We start from the raw sequence: 22163 nt of genomic DNA, 5'->3' as shown, positions 1-22163 counted from the left end.
CTGTGGAAACTGTTTGCTTACACGTTGACAAAAGAAATATTGCAAGCTAGCTGGCTCAGCATGTTGGCTAGCTGGAAATGTGGATGTACACTTCTAAAATTAAGCAGTACAGAGCCTTAAGAAGAAGACTAATATGTAAATTTTGGTTTATGACCTTTCAGAGTAAGACTGGGAAAAAGAATCGCTGGATATGGTGATTTAAATAAGAGAAGGGAAAGATACTGATCCCTGGAGTTGGGGCCAAGAGGAAATGACTATTTTTGTCACTGTGTAGTAGAATTGGCACACTGGCTTTTTCCACTTTTCTTTAGAGGGCGGTATTTCCTCTCAGCGTCACCTCATAGATGCCCCGACCAACAATTGGTATTATTGCACCCCTGTCACCGTCCATGAGCTCAGTGTTACGTGGTTGGTTTTGGTTGAAAGAAGACCAGAGATCTGACGAGTCCTACCTCCTCCTGCGTGCCTAGCCACTTTCTCTATGCAGAAAGCCAGGGGAAGGTGATGAATCGCCGACTCTGCGTCTGTGGCCAATTCTGCAAAGGTGGCAAGAAGGCCTTCTCAACCACACTTGTGATGATGGGCTCCGAAATTTTAGCTTAGTATTTTCCTGCAGGTAGCTTTATCATTATACTCATCAACATCTTTCTTCCACAAAAAAGCTGTTGAATTTTGAAATATATGAGAATTGTGAGGCCCTCAGGAGCCCACAAGACCTAGAGGAGCAGTTTACCACGCACAAATTTGCTGAGAAAAATTGTGTATATATAAATTTTTTTTTCAAGAGGAAAATTGTACACCCATTTAGAATGTGTAGTCCATTAATAAGAATTCTGTACAATAACATCATATTCAGTCATGCAATGCCATCAATACATAACATGACTTTTTGAAGGTGGTACACAGTATTAGGTTTGCTGATGCAGTGTTATTACTTTCCAAGTTAAAAATAGGATTTGAAGCCGGTACACTGGAGCTGAGGCCTGCTGCAGTGAACTCAGGATGGCACTGAGGCTATGTTTCAGAGGACAGGTCCCTCCAGCCTTCTGGGTTGGCAAGGGTGCTAGTCATCTGGGCTTGCCAACTCTGGTAGGGGAGGCTTTGCTATAAAAAGGAATGCCTTTTGGGAATGATATGATGGAGTGAATAACCAAAAGTATATTCATTTAAAAAAAAAAGTGTTTTCTAACACTTATTAAAAGAAACATCAAGAAAGTAGATTTGTAGAGGTGGTGCCTCTGCTAGGCTAACAAATGTTTCAAGAGGTAACTTTGCTTCTCAAAACGTTAGCCCAACTACTATTGCAGAGTTTAACAAGCATTAAATCGTTAGACTACCACTCACCTATCTTCCAGCCAATACTCGCCGAGTAGCAAAACCTGCCTCCATGCCATGATAGTCCAGACCTTATTGTATAATTCCCATGCCAGGGCATTCTGCAGGACTGAACAACTGTGGGATGGCAGGTAGAAAACCAGGACTGGGCTCACATACTGTAGAGTTAAGTGAAGGACATCGGTGTTGAAGATCTCATTATGATTTGTAGAGCTATTTAAACTTGGCAGGCAGATGATTCTCATACTTCTCATTTTGAGTGACTTTCTATGCTTATGAATATGAAATCCAAATTTCTGCCCTGCTCTGCTGGCTGCACTTAAAACAGTTTATTTTCCCTAATTTCTTTTAGCATTTCATTGTTTATTAGTTCATTCTGGCCAAGTGGACAGTAAAACATTCCCCACGACTATTTTATTCCCTTTATTTCCTGGAATTTCTACCCATAAAGATTCAACGTTACATTTTGTTTCCTGCAGAACTTTTATCCTGTTTGACTCAATGCTCTCTTTAACATATAGTGCCAGCCCTCCACCACGGTGATCCATCCTACATTTCGATATAATTTGTACCCCGGTATCACAGTGTCCTATTGGTTATCCTCCTTCCACCAGGTTTCAGATGCCAATTATATCTACCGCTTCATCCAGTGCTATACACTCTTAACGCTCCCATCTTATTTTTTATACTTCTAGCATTTGTATACAGGCATTTCAAAGTATGGTTTTTGTTTGTATTAACAACCTGCTCATCAATCAGGGGTAATTTGGAATCTTTTTACACTTTACTTAAAGGCACCTGATCTACTTTGGCATTTATTGCAAATTCTCTATTGGGATGCCCTATTTTTCCTGTTCTCTTAGTATCCTTCAAAGATACATTATGCGCTGCTGAGTGACTGTCAGCTTTCCCCCATTCTCTAGTTTAAAAGCTGCGTTATCTCCTTGTTAAAGGTTAGTGCCAGCAGCCTGGTTCCACTCTGGTTACGGTGGAGCCCATCCTTTCAGAAAAGGCACCCCCTTCCCCAAAATGAAGCCCAGTTCCTAACAAATCTAAAAACCTCTCTTTCATACATTATTGTCTCATCCACTCATTGAAGACTTTGGAGCTCTGCCTGCCTCTAGTGTCCTGCACGTGGAACAGGGAACATTTCTGAGACTTCTACCCTGGAGGTTCTGGATTTCAGCTTTCTACCTAAAACCCTAAATTTGGCTTCCAGAACCTCCCTCCTGCACTTTCCTATGTTATTGGTACACCCATGTACCAAGTCAGCCAGCTCCTCTGCAGCACTATCTAAAGTCCTATCTATGTGATGCGTGAGGTCTGCCACCTTCACACCAGGCAGGCAAGTTACCAAGCGGTCCTCGTGTCCACCGGTCTCCCAGCTATCAACCTTCCTAATAATTGAATCACCAGCTGTAACGGCCATCCTACCCCTTCTTCCCCTGGGCATGTGCCCCTGGAGACCTATCCTTAGTGCCAGAGGATACTACATCACCTTGAGGGCAGGTCCTAGCTTCAGGATTGCTTCCTGCCTCATCAAGCTGATGCTCTCCTTCCAGGTGACCTTTCTCCTCTAAGGCAGCACAGGGGCTACCTGATTGAATATGGGACTTCTCTCCTATGTCCCTTAGCTCCTCCAGGTCTGCCACTCTAGCCTCCAGAGATCAGACTTGTTCTCTGAGGGCTTGGAGCTCTTTGCACTTAGTGCACACATACGACCTCTCACCAGCTGGGAGATAATCATACATGTGGCACTCAGTGCAAAAGACTGGAAAGCTCCCTCTTGCTGCTGGACTACTTCCTGCATCCTCATTTTACTGATTTGTTATTGATTTAAAATTTCTGAAGGGAGCAGGGATGTAAAGCTAACTTAAAGTACTTTGTCTATGGATTTATTTTATATTTGTCTGGCAATGACCCTCAAACACTACAATTAATCTACCTCTATCTTCCTAGTTACCCAACTTATTGACTCTTGTTTTGAATTAAATTCCTTATGTATAAAATCTATAGCATATTATTCTTACCAAACACAATTACCATGTAAAATAAAAGCATTTAAATCCAAATAAAAACAGATGAAGTCTATTAAACAGATAAGATATAGCAAGGTAAATGGATAGAGTATAGTAAGGAAGTCTGTGGTACATGTGCTGTTATGCACACGCTTCTGGTCCTCTTCTGCTGCATGGGATGCGGGATCTCTGGAAGCTGAGGCTGTGGAGTTCGAAACCGGGATTGGTTGTTGTGACCTCTGGAGTCCTCTCCCAGGCTGGAAACAGTATGCAGATGAGCCTTCCAGTGCTACTAATGCTGGCACAAGCAGTGGCTATTCCCTATTGATTACTAGCAGTTTATGGACTTCTCTTCCAGGAACTTATCCAAACATTTTTTAAACCCAGCTACACTAGCTTCCTTAACCACATCCTCTGGCAACAAATTCCAGAGCTTAATTGTGCATTGAGTAAAATAGAATTTTCTCTGATTTGTTTTAAATGTGCTACTTGCTAACTGCATGGAGTACTCTCTTGCTCTTGTATTATCTGAAAGAGTAAATAACCATTTCATAGTTACCCGTTCAAGTCCTTTCATGATTTTGTAGACCTCTGTCATATCCCTCCTCAGCCATCTCTTCTCCAGGCTGAACAGCCCTAACCTTTTTAGTCTTTCCTCATAGGGGAGCTGTTCCATGCCCTATATCATTTTGATTGCCCTTCCCCTTACTTTCTCCAATGCAACTATATAATTTTTTAGATGCAGTGACAGGATTGCATGCAGGGTTCAAGGTGCAGGTCCACTATCCAGCATCAGCAGCCAAACTAGACCCAGAAATTCAGCAACTTGAAGAAGCCTGCCTCTCACAAGCCAGGGGGGGGATCACATACTGTACTCCCATTGCCAGCCACATCTAAACCCAGGCAACGATTCCAGCCGATTTTGGGTCCCCTTTCCAGCTGACAAATAGGCGCACCTTAGCAAAGTGACCGATTGCTATGAGATCATGCTTGAAGAGACCCCAGCTCACTACTAGTTGGACAAAAGCTATGTGAGATAGGGTCCACTCTCCTGGCTCTATGGCATGATGACTTAGAAGATTTGCCTGGACATTGTCCACACCCACAATGTACAGAGAAGAAGGTCCATTTTCAATGACACTTGAGAACTCAAAGTGCCCACTTGAAGCCTACTACTGCTATCGCAATGTCAGACAATATTCTCACTGCTTGTCCCCCAAACTAAGGGGCAAAGTCGAGCAGTGCCAGCTGAAGAGCTCTGGCATCTAAGTGATTGATCGACCAACCTGCATTCTTGGGAGTCCATTGACCCTGAGTGAATAACTCCTGACCTTGCGTTCCCCATCTGATCAAACTGGTATCTGTTGTCATCATAACCCACTCAAGTGAAATCACCACTTCCCCTTGCTCCAAGTGGTCAACTTTCAGCCACCACCGCAAGGTACAGTTTGTGGTCTCCGGGAGTGGTAACCTCCCTGAATAAACATGCGATTGAGGACTCCATCTGGAAAGCAATGCCTTCTAAAGAGGACACATGTGCACTCTTGCCCATGGCACATGAGCCAAGGCTGTTGCCATGGATCTGAGAGCTTGAAGATAGGTCCCAACTGTCAAATTCTGAGCTGCTCACTCTACCCGCATTTGACTGCAAAACCTCTGAATCCTCTGACCCGTATTTCCATATTGAAGCAAGCTCTCAGGTAGTCCAGCCTCTAAGATGGACACAGATTGCTTTGTGACAAATGCCAATCTAGCTCAATTCCTGGAGCACCTGTGCTGCCCAATGAGAGATGGAAATGACTCTGCTGCAAAGACTTCACGCAAACCAACCAATTGTCCAGATAGGGGTGTACCAAGATCCCACCCCTGTGAATGGCTATTGCCACCACTACCACAACTTTGGAGCATACTCTGAGGGCTGTCACCAGCCCAAAGGCATGGCTTGAAACTGCAAATGATGACCAAGGATCGCCAAGTGAAGAAAGGGCTTGTGATGCTTCCAAATTGGAATATGAAGATAACCTTCCATTAAATTCAGAGTGATCAATAACTCTTCTGCACTGCCATGATTACAAACCGTAAGGTTCCCCAGCCAAAATGCAACATCTGTAAGAAGCCATAGACTTGCCTCAGGTCCAGGATGGGACAAAAGTTGCCATCTTTCCTCAGCACAATGATGTAGCTGGAGTCACATTCCTTGGAACGGGAACCACAGCATTCAAGCCAAACAGTCTTTGCAAAGTAGCTTCCATCACTTCTTGTTTTACAGCCAAATGCCTTGGAGAAATCAAAAGTTTATTTATTTATTATTTTTATATACCTATATTCAATCTCAATTGCGATATCACATCTGTTTATATTCAGGTACTGTAGGTATTTCTCTATCCCCAGAGGACTTACAATCTAAGTTTGTACCTGAGGCAATTGAGGGTAAAGTGACTTGCCCAAGGTCACAAGGGGCGACAGCAGGACTCAAACCCTGGTCTCCTGGTTCATAGTCCACTGCTCTAACCACTAGGCTATTCCTCCTCCCTCTCTCAGAAATAGGCCAATCCATTCTCAAGCATAACTATTTCCCTCAACCTGGACCACTGGTCCACTGTAATTTGGACCAGCCTCTGATAAAACCAAGACAGATGGCCTCCTCTCCCTGGTATCTGAGATATATCCCCCAAGTCCTTATTGCACTGACTTGGTGGGGCCAGAGCGCTCTGCCCTTTTTTTTTTTTTTTTACACCACCTTTCTTTGAACAAATGGTCTGGTATCTAGAATGGAGGATATCTCCTACTGACACTTAGCCACACAAAGTATCCAGAAGCTGAGAAATTGATGGCACCAATTCCTCCCGAAGGAAAAAGCAGACCAAGACTGTACCCATTCTCAGCATCCGTGTGACAGTCTCCTTCCTAACCTCTGGACAGAAGTGTGAAAAACCGAATACCTGTACAGCTACCAAGGGGTAGAACTGAAATAAGAACTGCCTCCCTGGTCGATGACACGTCTGAAGAAACCTCTGTCTACTTTAGCCCTGTCTCATGCAGTGGAAGAAGCCCTCCCTACTAATCTCCTCCCCAAATCAGACAGAAAGAAATAATAAGGATAGAATGCATGAACAGTGTCCAAGGGGTACAGCCAAAGAAAGGTAGCATGTACTTGAGAACCCACTTCTGAGGGGGTCTCTACATGCTCTGGCACCAACTCATTCCTAGCCTCCTTCCTGAGAAACTGACTGTGCCTTTAGAAAGGGAAAAGCCATTCCCTCCAATCCTTCCTGTCCCTTAGGAACAGCCAAGGGGTGCAAAAAACCTTGGAGCGGACTTTGGTAGTGAACACTGCCCTGCCAAAATTTGTCAGCAACTGGGGATATATGGGGAGTTGGCTACCACAGAGGAAGGACTCTAAAAACTAGAAACCAGCTATTCTGCTGGGTTTCGTTTGTTTAGGTTTTTTTTTTAAGAATGAAAAAAAGCCACCCAAAAACAGAAAGAAGGAGCAGCCTCCTTAAATAAAAGAGAGCCATCTGCTATTCTAAAAAGGGCAGCTGCCCGACCTGCCCCCCTGCACCCGAATGAGGGAGATCTTTTCACCTTTCACTCCCACGGGCCTCAAACTTGGCTGCTGTTTGGGGATTTATTTTATTTAAGGCTTTTATATACCGACTTTCTTGATACAAATCAAATCAACTCTGTTTACATCGAACAAGTGGTTAACCGTAACCGTAACAATTAACAAGAGACATAGATTGAAGAAGCAAAAAAAAAATGCGGCCAGATAATCCAAGGTGCTGTGCACTACGTGGTAAAACGCTGTTTGAGCAGGCCCGCCATTGGGAACTTCCCCAGGAGCTTCAAATCACTGTCCCTGACCTCCCTGTTGCCTGTACATGGCCCCATTTGCTGTCAGTGAGCTATTGAAGAAACTTTATAATGTGGTGCACTGCACTGACCAAAATGGCTGCCAAACTCTTTCTCCTGTCAGGAACCAAGAGATAGGAACAGGCCTACTGGCAAGGATCCCCTCAACCAGAGCTGCAGTCTTAACTTCAGGTAGCACATGTTCCCCACTAGAGAGGATCTAAATAACTTCTCCAATCCGCCCAAAGCCACCCCTCTGGAGCTGTATGGTGCACGTGCACTCATAGTCATGTGCTGCCTTGCTTGAAGAAGCTCGTATTTGTGACGTTCTCCTTGTCGGTGAGTAGAAGTGTTTGCGCCAGTTATTTTAGGGATTATGTTATTATATTTTGAATTATATTAACTTTTCTTTTGGCTTATTTTTTGTAGGTACTGTTTCGGCATTTGGAGGGTTGCTTTATTTGTAGTCTGGCGGAGATATGTGTATATCCCATTGATGAATTTGTTTTTTGTATATTTTCAATGCGGCTTAGAGGTAATTTACGTTTTTACATAAGCATAATGGGCCGAATTTTAAAAAGGTTACGTGCGTAAATCCGGAGGAACCGACCCCTGATTTGCCTGCACGCGGAAGTTATAAAATCGGGTGTACACGTGTGCGCGCCAGGTAGCGTGCGCACATGTATGCCCGCACGCAACCTTTTAAAATCTACCCCAATTGTTGTAAGATATAGAGGGCCACATTGCGTGATATTGTGTTTTCTTTCTTATAGTTATCTTATTTCCCTGAAGAAGTCCGTTGGGGCAAAACGAGGGTCCCTTGTCAGATTTGGATGCATGTGTAAATATAATATTAGTGAATTTGGCCGCAGACACAACTGGGATACGCTCTTGCCAATACGTTAAGCCGGGAGGCATTCAGTTCTTTGACAGTGAAGCTTGGGCCTGTGTAGCACATATACTAATTTGTACAGTTCTAGTGTGTCGAAAATTTACCAAACAATTGTTAATTGGGAGTCACACGATTTGTATGGTAGGATTTTGTATGAGTAAAGGTTTTAAGTGTGTTTTTTATATTTGGTATGAGTGGGATTTCTGTATGCATGTATGTATGAATGTGTAGGAAGGGGAGTATGAGTGGATCACTTTTTAGTATGAATGTATTGGTGTAGTGTGAGTTAATTTATGAAAATGCTTATGACATTGCATTCCAATATTATGATATTGAATAAGATATATTCTTGAATAGTGTATTGTCGAAATAATGTAAGCATTATTGTATGTTTGAATATTGTATATTTTTTGAGCACCACTACATTTTTGTTGTAATAAACATTTGTAATATTGCTAGTACTATTTTTTGTATTTTTCCTCATTACATTGTTTCTCTCATGTAATTTATGTATGCTAATGTTATGAGAGGATAATTATTGTTACCATATCATTTGTCTACCTCACCTGCCCCATTGCACTGAAGGCGGCTCATTGCTCCTGGCTGGGTGTCACCCCACACTTACAGGTGCTTTCTGAAGTCTCTTCACACTCCTGCTTAGCATCTTGACATTTTTTTTTTTTTAATTAACTTTAATCAAGGAAGCACAAAGAACAGTGGAAAGGATGCAGGAGAGAGAGAGATGGAAGAAGCGAACCAAGAAACAGCCCAAACTGATGACCCCTCCCGGACCAGGTCCTGCTCCATGGAGGGAGGGAGACCCCTCTCGGACCAGGTCCTGCTCCATGGAGGGAGGGAGTCCATTTGCTGGAGACAGAGCATTCTGACAGGCTGGCATCAGCACAGAGGTATATAAGGGCAACGTCAGCGAGCCTGTTGATCTTTGTCTCCATCTGCTAGTTGGAATACATAACCCACTTGGTCTGGCCTGATCTAACTGGAAGAGGAGGAAATATTTTTTCACAGAAAGGGTAGTGAATGCATGGAATGCCCTGTTGGAGGAGGTAGTAAAGACAAAGACTGTAGCAGAATTCAAGAAAATGTGGAATAAATACAGAGGATACCTTATTGCCAAGAAGCTGGAAACAAAATACTGAGGTAATATGCATGAAGCAGTGATTGAACCCAAAACCACACTGAAATGATTGAATTGTGCTTCCAAGGAAAGCACAGAGTAACCTGTACAGAGCCAAAGAACAATCCCAAACAGAAGGCACAGGGATAACCTGCACGAAGCGGCGGTTAGAATCCTTAACACCTTGGCTGGGCAGACTGGATGAGCCATTTTGGTCTTTTTCTGCTATCATTCACTATGTTACTCCCTCGCCCTCTTGTTTCTTTTTGCCATGCAGCCCAGACCCTGGTATAAAGCACATTTGGGAAGGTGGGGAAGGCTTATCAGGATAGCCTCGATTCTTTACTTAAGCTTTAGCTACAAAATGTTGGCAGCTGACCCAGAAGATCAAGTTTCCAGTCTTTGCTCTCCTTGGAGCCATATCAGAGATGCTCCTTGGAAGAGCCTCTTTTCACAACAAGTACTACAAAAGGAGCAAGAACAACATTTTAAAAAAAAAAAAAAAGGTAAAGTTTGGGAAGCTTAGATCTGTTCCTTTTTCTTGGAGTAGGGCTGCACAATTGAATAACCGAATTGAGAACAGGCTGAGAAGTCGCCTCATCTTTCACCTGAGATGAATAGGAATCAGATGCTAGCCCTTTCTCTGGTTAATTACAACACAATGCTGATTGTGGGTGCACTTGGAAAGAAGCGCTGCTTTCCCTTCTGTTGCGGTCAGGGCAGGAATGTGCAGAATGCCTTCCTGGACTGTTCTAGGAGAGCAGCCCCCATTCAGTTCAGCTCCTATCTGCTTCCCACTGCCCAAGCAGGACAGGAATGAGTCATCCAGGCCCAGCTGAAGTCATGGCCTCTAGCTGTAGAAAACAGTACAATAGGGCTCTGGGAGATGGAAGGGGTAAACTAGGCAATTCTCCTGGCTCTGCTAACTCACTTTCTAACACTGTCTCCAATCACTGATACAGAAAGACTGAGCTTAGAAGCAGTGGGAAAAGCGTTTCCGTACGGTTACCAGATGACTGCAGACCAGTACCTCTTAACTAAGCCTGTCTCAAGTCTTTATATATATTTTCAAGCTTTCTGGCTCATTGCATGCAATATCTGTAGTCCTGGTGATTTCCCTATGGAAAGCAGGACTGAAAGTTCAAGCATGCCATGAGCTAGGCATTTAAAACAGAACCTGATCCAAAACCTCATACCAGCAGCTCTGCTTTCTAGAATGTACCTCTACACAAGAATGCCTGGGACTCTGTATTGCACACTGCAAGGGAGAAGTACATGAAGAGAGGAATTTGCCAATGTGGCAGAAGTCAAATGATTACCATAGTTTATTTAGCCAGCATTCTCCATCGTTAGGTAGCCATTTTGGATTTAATTTTATTTTAATCATTTGCCTTTCCAAACCTGCTCAAGGTAAGGTACAATTTAGGTACAGTAGTTAGGTTCCTCCACCAGAGAAGCCCATCTCTTATCATAGGGACCCAGCAGCAAGAAACTGGATCTACTTTTAGGAATTGGCCACTGTCGGAGACAGGATGCTGGGCTTGATGGACCTTTGGTCTGACCCAGCATGGCTTTTCCTATGTTCTTATTTGTTTGTAGGGCAATGGAAGACAAAGTGAATTAACCAAAGTAACAAAGAGCATCAGTGGGAGAAATGGGATTTGAACCCTGGCTTCCTTGGTTTTTAGCTTATTGCTTTAACCAATGGGTAACTCTTCCATACCCATTTGATGATGGCCATGTTTCAAAGGTAGTGTAGTTACATTCCAGTGGCAACCATAAGAGTTGTTTTGAGCATCAGTTTTCATTAGTAAGTGGACAAATGGCTTCTAAATTTTGAATATTTTTCTTGGAGAGGGGAAAGACTAAGAGGGAGACAAGTTAACTTGTCCATCAGAAGATTTCAGAGCCACTTGGACATGGCTGGCTTATCTTCTGAAATACCAAAGCAGAATATCTGAGACTCCAGTAAAATCTAGTACTCCTGACAATATAAAATATTGAAATTAAACATTATTTAAATTATATGATTTATGGAGTGAGTTACATGACAGAAAACTGATTTATTTCTAGGTGAGCTTTGGATTTCACACCATTATTTATGAACTATTGCCTAATTAAGGGGGTCATTTTCTATCGATATCGCATGCAAAAAGTCCTGATAGCTAGGTCGGGGTGGCGTCGGGGCAGATGCGGCGGTAACTTTGCTGGCGGCGATAAGGTAAGACCCGTTATCACCGCCAGTAGCGCGCCCAATAGCGCCACCTTTCATGGTGGCGCTATTGGGTGCGAAAGCTGGCAGCGAAAACACCGTGCTGGTGCGATCGCTGCTGGCTTTCGCAGGCCTGTCCCCCGCCTCGCCCCCTCCCGTTACTGCGGAATTCAGAAAGCCATGCGATCTTAGAAAATCCAGCCCTAAGTGTGATTAGACAAAATGATCTAGTCAAGACCTTCCCCAAAATCTGTCTCCACCACGGCTGAGGCCTCTGACACCATAGCCTAAATGTGCTACAAAATCAGGTTCAGAGATATTTCTGCTAGGAGAGGTCATAGAACCTCTAGTTTGGCTGCTGATGCTGGATGGCAGGACAGGAACCCGGGGCATGCGGCCTCACTCACCCTGTGCTGCCGGTTAGTTTATTTTGGAATGCCAACTCTGGAAAGTCTTGACACGTGGTTCCCAGAGGTGGTGGCCATCTTGGATTCAGCCACGTGCTCAGGTCTGAAAGCCAGGGGAGATACTTGAATAAGATGGGGAGCGTGATTCTTCCCTGGTGTTACTGCTGGCTATACCAGCACTGGTTGCTATGAAGGAGCAGTGTCTGTGACTCCAGGACACAAGGTTCTTTCCTTTCTTAAGGCAGGCCTTTTTTGCCTTTTCTAAGATGGGGCATAGTCAGGCAGGACTGCAGTTAAGGCTGCCAGTGAGTGCTCTCTGGGTACCTCCCCTCTATCAAAAAGGCGCAGCCAGGATTAGAAGATCCGGGACCTTCCTGGGGGGATCCCGATGACCCCGGAGATGATGACAGTCTTGCGCCTTGGAGGAAGGGGAACTTGCTCTCATCCCTGATGTTATATCAATGATCTGTCTTTTTCACCACAATGAGATTGGTTATTTGATCGATCTCCGCCTGGAGGAAACAAAACCTCAGGAGTCCCTGGTGTGGGATTTCATCATCAAGGTCAAGCGTAAGACTACTATTACTGTTGCACCGGAGGTGGACCCTTGGGCCGAGGTGGGGTTGATGCAACCCGTTGGTAGGGACCTAAGGGTCCCCACCATTGGCAGGCGGAGTGGGCTGATGAACAGAGGCCAGCTGGAGTTTCACCAATACCAGCCCTCGTTCTCCACGGGTTGAGCCTTTGGGTGCTGGGGCCAGCTGGACTTAGGTGGGCCTCTGTGAGTAGTCGTTGTGGAGATCGGTTCAGCCCAGAGACAGCAGGTGAAAGATGGTACAGTCTTACGCTGGATGAGGTAGTGTCCTGGACACTCGGGCACCAAATGAATGGTGGCAGACAGGGGGCACCCAAGCAAGAGCAGGCCGAAGCCTGAATAGACCAAGTCCAGGAAGTAAGCTTGAGAAGCATCAAGGAACAGGCTTGAGTCAGGGTCGGCGGCAATCCAGAGGCAAGCAAGGCTGAGGTCTGATCACGGAGATAGTCAAATTAATTCACACAATGCGGAGGTCTGGAGATAGGCAGTAGGGTAGTCAGGTGAAGCAGAGGTCTGGGTCTGGAGATAGGCAGTAGCGTAGTCAGGCGAAGCAGAGGTCGGGGTCTAGAGATAAGCAGTAGCGTAGTCAGGCGAAGCAGATGTCCGGGTTTGGAGAGAGTCAAAGTCCATGTAGGCAATCCGAAGTATGGAGCAAGGCAGGAACAAGGAGACAGGAACCAGGAACAAACGAGGAACAGGAACACAGGGATGAGACAAATCTCTAAGAGGCAATGAGTACTCGACCAGCGAGGAGACCTGTTGCAAAGGCAAAGCTAGGGAGTGGAGCCTGGGCTTAAGTACCGGTGCTCCGTTGACGTCATCATCCGGGGCTGTGGCTTGGTTCCCGCCACGGACCCTACTTAAGCATTAACAATGCGCATGCATGCGCCTAGGGAGGGGCTCAGCACCGAGTAGCAGCGTCTCTCTGCGTTGTTGAGCAATGGACGTGGTGGCTGGACCAGGAATGCCGGGGACTGCAGCAGAACTGGAGGCATTGGGGGAGGCCAGAGGACGGAGCTGGCGGCCCGCCACCGCCTGCGAGGAGGAACCAGGAGCTGGAAACAATGTAGGAAGGTGAGAGGGCCGTGCCGTGGGTCTGCCACGCGTAACAATTACCCTCCCACTTCATCTGGAGTGTGAGGAGATGATGCTGGAGAAATGGGTGTCCCCAGAGTCTGGTCTCCGACGTGTTAACCTCCTGTAGCAGTTATATCTGCTTTCATCGGCCAAGGACCAGAAATGTTTTCAGGCCCGGTGGTGGATGCCCTAGTGACAGCTGCAACTCAGCGTACCACTATTCCAGTGAAAGGAGGCACACCTCTGAAGGATCCACAGGCCAAGAAAATGGAGCCTCTGTTGTGGAATTTGTTCGTTTCATCAGCACCAGCATTTCAGATTTCAATGTGATCTGCCAATTGGTCCAGGCGCTGCTTCGCTGGATTCAGTAGTTGCCAGAGAGCGAGGATGTGGCCAGAATGGAATCCAGGGCAGCTTTCTTGGTGGATGTCTTGTATGATTTGTTGCGTAGCTCTTTCCAGTTGGTGGAGCTCTTGGTATCAGTGCATCATCTTCTGTGGTTTCGCAACTGGGCAGCTGACTCATGATCCAAAACATGTCTGGGGAAGTTGCCCTTCAAAGGCAAATTACTTTTCAGGGAGGATCTTGACTATTTGGTGAAGAACCTTGGAGACTCAAAACACTAGTGTCTGCTAGAGGTCAGGGGCTGCTCCTTTTATAGGGCAATTTATATTCTAAATTATAAAGTAATAAGTTCTTCTTTTGTGTGTGACTTAAGAATATTGTTAAAGACCTCGTGAATATTACCCTTTGTGTTGTTATAACTTTTATAGAGCAGGCAGAAACCAGGGGCAATTTTAAGCCTCTACATGGTACTGTCCAGGGAGACAGTCTTTTAAGGCCTCTTCCTCAGCGTTTTCTGGGCTGAGAGGTCAAGGGCAGTCCTTTAAAGGAGCCAAAAGCAAAGGCCTGATGTGAGTACTGCTTCAGAGGCCTGTAGACCCACCTCCTGAGTGCCTGTGGGTCAGCTCACTGATGGTTTTTGTAGGGGAAGATCTGCAAGAGCTTTGAGAGTGGATCCAGATAACTTCCGACCGGCACATAAGAACATAAATACATGCCATACTGGGTCAGACCAAGTGTCCATCAAGCCCAGCATCCTGTTTCCAACAGTGGCCAATCCAGGTTATAAGTACTTGGCAAGTACCCAAACACTAAGAAATTCCCATGCTACTGATGCTAGTAATAGCAGTGGCTATTTTCTTAGTCAACTTGATTAATGGCAGGTAATGGACTTCTCCTCCAAGAACTTATCCAAACCTTTTTTAAACCCAGCTACACTGACTGCACTAACCACATCCCCTGGCAACAAATTCCAGTGTTTAATTGTGCGTTGAGTGAAAAAGAACTTTCTCTGATTAGCTTTAAATGTGCAACATGCTAACTTCATGGAGTGCCCCCTAGTCCTTCTATTATCCGAAAGAGTAAATAACAGATTCACATTTACCCGTTCTAGACCTCTCATGATTTTAAACACCTCTATCATATCCCCCCTCAGCCATCTCTTCTCCAAGCTGAACAGTCCTAACCTGTTTAGTCTTTCCTCATAGGGGAGCTGTTCCATCCCCTTTATCATGTAAATGTAAATATTGCTTTGTTTAATTTCTCCTCTTTTCCAGATCCTAGTTAATTTTCCCTGTTTTATTGTAACTCTCACATCCTTTAATTGTTATACTGTATTTAAAGTTTTAATTGGGAATATTGTTTATTACGTTACGCTCTGCTCTTCACACATTGTTAACTGTAAACCGGGTTGATGTGATGCTAGTCATGAAACTCGGTATAACAAAAATAATAAATAAATAAATAAATCATTTTGGTTGCCCTTCTCTGTACCTTCTCCATCGCAACTATATCTTTTTTGAGATGCGACGACCAGAACTGTACACAGTATTCAAGGTGCGGTCTCACCATGGAGCGATACAGAAGCATTATGACATTTTCCGTTTTATTCACCATTCCCTTCCTAATAATTCCTAACCTTCTGTTTGTTTTTTTGACTGCCAAAGCACACTGAGCTGATGATTTCAATGTATTATCCACTATGACGCCTAGATCCCTTTCCTGGGTGGTAGCTCCTAATATGGAACCTAACATCATGTAACTATAGCATGGGTTATTTTTCCCTATATGCATCACCTTGCACTTGTCCACATTAAATTTGATCTGCCATTTGGATGCCCAATCTTCCAGTCTCAAAAGGTCCTCCTGCAATTTATTACAATCCGCTTGTGATTTAATTACTCTGAATAAGGTGTTGGATGTTGTCGATTCAGGATGCATGTTGGATCTTCCCATGTATGATGGGTTCCTGGTTTTGCCCTGTTCCACCCTGATCAAACAGCAGGCTATCCACAAAAGTTTATTAAAGCTGCAGATATTGCAGATGGTAGATCCAGAGCGGGAGTAGGGCTGTTATTTGATTTATTTTGTGGGTTCCAAGAAGGACAGGTCCTTCTGTCCCATCCTAGATGTCAAGGGCATGAACCGCTGTCTGTGAGTCCCATGTTTCTGCATGGAAATGCTGCAGTCTGTCTTGCCGCAGTTCACCAGGGGGTGTTCCTGTGCACATTCCAATCTAGGACTAGGACCAGAGATTTCTGTGCTTTTTCATTATGCAGGAGCCTTTTCAGTTACAAGCGCTGCATTTCGGTCTCACGACTGCACCACAAGTGTTTACCAAGGTAATAGTCCTGGTAGCGGTGGCTCTGTGACACGAGGGGATTACAGTCTATCTATATCTCGACAACTGGTTGATAAACACACCGTCATACGAGGAGGCAGTGCGAGTATCTGGTCAAGTAGTTCAGCTCTTAGAAGGCTTGGGCTGGGTAATCAATTTCACAAAGAGTTCCCTTCAGCCCATGCAATCTCTGGAGTACTTGGGGGCTTGATTCGATACTTAGGTAGAAAGAGTGTTTGTCATGGAAGAACGAGTCCACAAGATACATCAAGACATTCAGTGCTTTCTGAGATTACCAGTTCCTTCAGCCTGGGACTATTGCAGGTGCTCAGCTTAATGGTGGCGACGCTGGACCTGGTATCATAGGTCAGGGCGCATATGCATCTGCTCCAGGCATCACTTTTGTCAAGGTGGTCCCCACTGTGTCCCAGGGTTATGGAGTGTGACTTCCTCTGATTCAAAGGTTGAGAGAATTGCTGGTTTGGTGGATGGGCTCTTCGCACCTGCTAAAGGGAGTCAAGTCTGACTACCTCATCGTGGAGCCTGGTGACAATGGATGTGAGTCTTTCCAGATGGGGGAATTCATTGTCAGGAACAGGTGACTCAGGGGAGTTGTTCCTCAGTGGAGACCAGGGCCATTCACCTGGCTCTTCTTCACTTCCTCCCAATGATTCAGGGGAAAGCCGTTTGGGTCTTCTCAGACAAATTCACAGTATGTGAATTTTCAAGGGGGAACGCGGAGTCAGGGAGACTCAAGACAGCTCTTTTGTTCCCGTGGGTGGAGAGGAACCTGCAGGTACTCTCGGCAGCATAGATCGTTGGTCAGGAAAATGTCCAAGCTGACTTTCTGAATCGCAACAGGCTGGACCCCAGAGAATGGGAATTAAGCCAAGATGCCTTCTGCTGGATCTGTCATAGGTGAGGCTGCTCACAAGTGGACCTGATGGCAACCTGATGGAATGCGAAGGTGGACTGTTTCTTCAGCTGGCATCAGGAACAGGGCTCAAAGGGCATTGATGCCCTGGTTCAACCCTGGCCAAAGAGAATGCTCCACTATGTATTCCGGCCATGGGCTCTCATCAGCAGGCTGCTATGGAGAGTGGAACTGGAAAGCAACCGGATGATTCTAATGGTGCCAAATTGGCCTTTCTGGTCGTGGTATGTGGATCTCATGCAGTTGCAAGTGGACTGGCCCTTGCGCCTATCAAAGGAACAGGGTCTGCTGATTCAGGGTCCAGTGGTCATGAGAATCCAGCTCCATTTTGTCTTACGGCTTGGCTCTTGAGCAATGACTCCTCAGGAAGGGCTACTTTTTGGCAGTGATTTCTACACTATTGAAATCTTGCAAGGAGTCTACATCTTTGGCTTATAGTCTCATCTGGTGTTTGTTTGAGCAGTTTTGTGGATCCAGGTCAGAGTCTCCTTGGAGGCCAGATGTACCCTATATTTGGCCTTCCTTCAGGGTGGGCTAGACAAGGGTCTGGCTTTGAAATTCTTAAAGGCACAGGTGGCCACCATTTCTTGCTACCTGGCGTCTCTAGGGGGACTTCCCTAGCAGCTCATCCGGATGTGACAAGATTCTTGCTAGGCGTAAAATGGTTGTGCTCTCCATTTCATTCCATTGTTCTTTCATGGGATCTGAATTTGGAGTTGAAGGCCCTGATGGAAGCCCCTTTTGAGCCTTTGAAATAGACTTTGCTGAAGGATCTATCACTTAAGACAGCATTCCTGGTGGCGATTTGATCTGCACGGCAGGTCTCGGAATTCTAAGTTTTATCATGCTGGGAGCAATTTTTGGTGATTTCATAAGCGCTATCACCTTTCAGCCAGTGCCATCCTTCCTTCCTAAAGTGAATTCTGTTTTTCATATCAACCAAAAAAATTTCTCTTCTGGCCTTTTCGCGGGAGGAGTGTGGGCCAGAGTACCTGTCTCTTCGATGTTTAGACGTGCGAAGGATAGTCCTGCACTATTTGGAGGTTACTAATGCCTTCCATAAGTTGGACAGATTATTTGTCCTGTTTGGTGGTCCACAGAAAGGGGAGGTGGACTCTAAGGCTACTTTGGCCTGTTGGATAAAGGACAATATTGATTCAGCTTATTTGCTCAAAGGCAAAAAAAAAAAGCCCATGGTGCGCACACATTCCACCAGGGCACAGTCAGCATCCTGTACAGAGGTGCATGCATTACTGCTCGCAGATATTTGCAGGGTGGCTACATGTCGTCCCTGAACTCTTTTGTGAAGCAATGTGCTTTTGCGAGAAGAATCCGCCTTTGGGGGGGGGGGGGGGTTTGGTTAGGGGCAGCTTTTGCTACCTTCCTCTCGGGTTAAGTGAAGCTTTGGTACTTTCCACTTGCAACAGTTGGACTGGTGTAGCAGGACATGATGGAAGGAGAAGTTTCCCTACTTGCTAATTTCCTTTCCATTAGTCCAGCTACACCAGCCCAGAACCCACCTGGGAAGTATGGCTGCATACATATCAGACTGTTATCGATTAGTTTCTGCTGAATATCAAGTTTGGGTTGTCTTTCCCCACTGTTGTTTCCTTTGTTTTTTTACCTTTCCTGCTCCTGCAAAGGACAGGGAAACTTCATTCTAGTGGAATTTGCTATTGAAATTAATATGCTGGTTATGGGTGGAGTCTGACCAGAAGCTTTACCTGCTGCTAGCACCACCTCCTAAGTAGTGGCTGTGATGTCACAGGAAAACAGTGATGTCTGTCTCCATCTGCTGGTAGGGGGAATTAACCCACTTGTAATGGCTGGACTGGTATAGCAGGACTAATAGAAAGGAAATTAGCAGGTAAGACATTTTCTCCATGTCCCATAATCCCCTCCCATCCAAAAATAAAAAAAAAAAAAAAGAGCAAGAACTTTGCTGGAGATTTTTCACTGGGTCTGATGGAGAAGCCTGTACATTGAAAAGAGGAGCTGAAAAAGCTGTCAATATTTGTGCCTCCCAGTGCTGCATTTCAAAAATAATAAATTTGCCAGGGATTTCCTCCAAACCAGTTATCATTTTAAGGAGGGAGTCTCCCGCTTCATTTGTTCAAAATGGTCTAATTTTTCCCCTATCTTTTCCTTAAAATGAGCTTCTCGTGGTGCTTTGAGGGGCAGAATCTTCCTTCTTTTTTCCTACCAGATTGCTCCTTTAAAGACTTTCACGTGCTGGCATGTTTGTAAATCTGGAACTGATTTTCATTCCGACTCTGTAATCGGCAGTCCATAGCTGCACTGAATGACAAAATGCATTCTTAGTTTGAAATGAACAATATAAATTGCAGCAAAGGCCTTTCTGTGGCTGGAAAGACTTGAGCAGGGAGCTGGGGAGGGAAGAGAAAGATTACATTTGCACAATTTTTGTAAAAGAAGCTGATAATTAAAGGTTCTGGTTACCTGAGGTATGTTTTCCATTTCAGGGCTGCAGCCCTGTTTTATTTCATGCAGTTCCCCTCAGGGGAAGAAATCACACTTGATGTATGAAGTGTTTTCACTAGAAAACTTGGAAATCTTACAAAGGATCTTGTGTATCAGAGCTGTCCCGTGGCTCCTCCTACTCCTCCCTTCTGCGTATTAGAGCTGTCTCAACCCCCCACCCCCAATTCCTTTCCTTCTCCTGCATATTGGACCTGCCCCTCGCCACTCTCACCTGATTCATGCCTCTTTTGTCCTCTGTAATAATCCGTATTATTTGTAATGTGCTTTCAGGCTATGCAGTGCTGTTTCCAGGTCCCTTCCCCAAAGAGCTTACCCGTCACTGCCAAACCCGAGCTTTCCGTTTGCTGGGAGGGAAGTAAGGAAGAGGGGTACAGTATGGATGGGGGCTTAGCTGCTTCAGTATCCGGACCCTCTCTTCCTCCTATGCTGTCCAGCTCTAGGTTACCCAGTCTCGCTGGAGTCTCCTGACTGCATGAAAAAGCAGAATCTTTATTCTCTTCGGGACAAAGTTGCTCTTGGTCTCCTCCCTCTTATAGCATTCCTGCAGTAGGTTCTGCTGATGGGGGAACAGATTGTTTAGAAAACTCAGCGCTCCCTAGTCCAGATCCTCTTTGTGGATGGGATGGTGTGGAGGAGGGGGCGGGACTGTATCCCGATCCCTGTCTCTGGAGCTAAGGCTGTGTATGTGAAAAGTCAGGAAAACCAGTTTCCCCTTTTAGGAAACTCCCCCTCCCCTCCCCCAAAATAAAAGGAAACAAATAATATAAACACATGAGCCTCCGCTCCAGTGTAGAAAACAGGAATGGAAGGCAGGAATGGAAGGCAGGAAAACATACAAAGCAGATATCAGCCTAAGGATCCCTATAGCTGGCTTCACTGTAGCTCGCTCCCCTTTTGTTTCTCCCTCTGTTCTCTCTCTGCACTTTCATTTGCCAAAATGCCAGATACAGATATCTTTTCTGCTAGTTTTATATGAGATCAGGAATTAAAGAAAAATGATGTAGGGAACAGCTAAAGGCAAGGTGAAGGAAGTCTAAAGTTTTTAGCAGTATCTTACCTGGTTTCTTAGGATGAAATAGGAGTTGCCTAAATCTGGAAATGAGGTCTGTAGAGTCGTAAAACAAAAGTGTCTGTCTTCTCTATGAATTCAATCTCCACGCCACTGAAAGCATAAAAGAACAGTAATGAATGTCCCCGCATAGCAACATGCCTATATGTTGGCCCTAATTATTCCACCTCTTATTTCTAGGCATCCTTTTGTTTTATTCTGAATATGTGCGCTTATAGTTTTACACTTAACAGGAGTTTGCCTTTTAATTGTGGCCATACCAACTGTTTAAAATTAAGAATTTTTTGTATATTTTCCTTTTAAGTCCTTCATGCTGTTTTCATATTTTGCTTTACCCGTGCCACATCTACATGGGGCCTTCTCATAAAGGACTGCACCTCAGCACTTCTCTGATTTACTCAGGTTCATGAGGGTGGGCGGTGGCTCAGTAGGAGAAACTTGCAAAACCTATTAAGCACTTCTGTCTCCTCAGGAATTAAATAATCACAGCAATTGAAGAATTTAATTACCTTTTTTATGGCGCTTAGATAAAGAGGTGTGGAAGCTGTGTTAGTCCATTTAAATATATGGAAATAAAGGTTAATGAATAAAAAAAACTATATATATATATATATATATATATATATATATATATAAAAGGATATCTTTTTTTTTATTGGACTAATTTACTTTTTGTTTGTTACCCTTTATTTCCGTGACAGTCTGTCATTCCTTGCATCCTAATGCATCTGTGGCTATCTTGAACAGCCCTGTGTATACCAAATCCCACTGTGACAGAACTTGCAGACTGCACAGGGAATGCGAAGGAGTCAGCCCCAGGGCGAAAGGCTGTTGAAAGAGCAGCATTGTCAAGAACGAATCCAGACGCTGAGTGAGTGGAGTCCTTAGGGTAGAATTTTGGAAATGAGAGTGGGACAAGCATCCTTCCTGGCCACAGCTATGAACAGGATGTGATCAGAAAGGAAATTAAAAGCCACAACTTGCAGGTTATCAGTGTTAGAGCCAGGGTGTGGTCAACCAGCGAGCTGGCTGGGTGCAAGCAAGAAGAAACTGGTGCTGCCGGAAGCCAAAGGAGTCAAGGGAGGAGATTGCTGGCTTTATGCAAGCAAGGGAAGCCCAGTGTTACTGGAAGCTAGAGCAATGGTGAATACAGAAAGCCAAGGAGTCTGGATTGCAAACCCTAAAACCAAGTAACCCACTGGAAATATATAAATTGTAGAGAGCTGGGGAGCAGACTTTCTGTTAGCATTACCCTCCTGCAACTGGAGTCAGCAGGTCAGTTTTCCAAGTAGGGAACTCAGTTTGGCTGGGAAGTGGAATGTATATGCTTGTGGCATGTTTAATCTCTCTGTCAGCCAAACAAGGGCTTGATCCTGTCACACACATATTCAGAGCCTTTGGAAAAAGTGGGCAGCTGCCTGGAGTATTGTGCTCTGGAGCAGTGCAAGC

The 22163-nt window shown here is 44.9% G+C and overlaps 1 long non-coding RNA gene across 1 annotated transcript; it reads right to left on the bottom strand.

Moving 5' to 3' along the window:
• Positions 1–4079: 4079 nt before the first annotated feature.
• LOC115074458 lies at positions 4080–21155 on the bottom strand. The gene is made up of 3 exons (XR_003852248.1): positions 21050–21155; positions 20703–20807; positions 4080–5630 (listed from the first exon to the last, which is right to left on the bottom strand). It is a non-coding gene; the product is annotated as an uncharacterized LOC115074458 (long non-coding RNA).
• Positions 21156–22163: the final 1008 nt, after the last annotated feature.

The sequence above is a fragment of the Rhinatrema bivittatum genome, chromosome 12 (assembly GCF_901001135.1).
Source record: "Rhinatrema bivittatum chromosome 12, aRhiBiv1.1, whole genome shotgun sequence".
In the NCBI taxonomy this organism is placed as follows: Eukaryota; Metazoa; Chordata; class Amphibia; order Gymnophiona; family Rhinatrematidae; genus Rhinatrema; species Rhinatrema bivittatum.
Note: the sequence above shows the minus strand (reverse complement) of the source record. Positions and strands in the feature narration are given on the sequence as shown.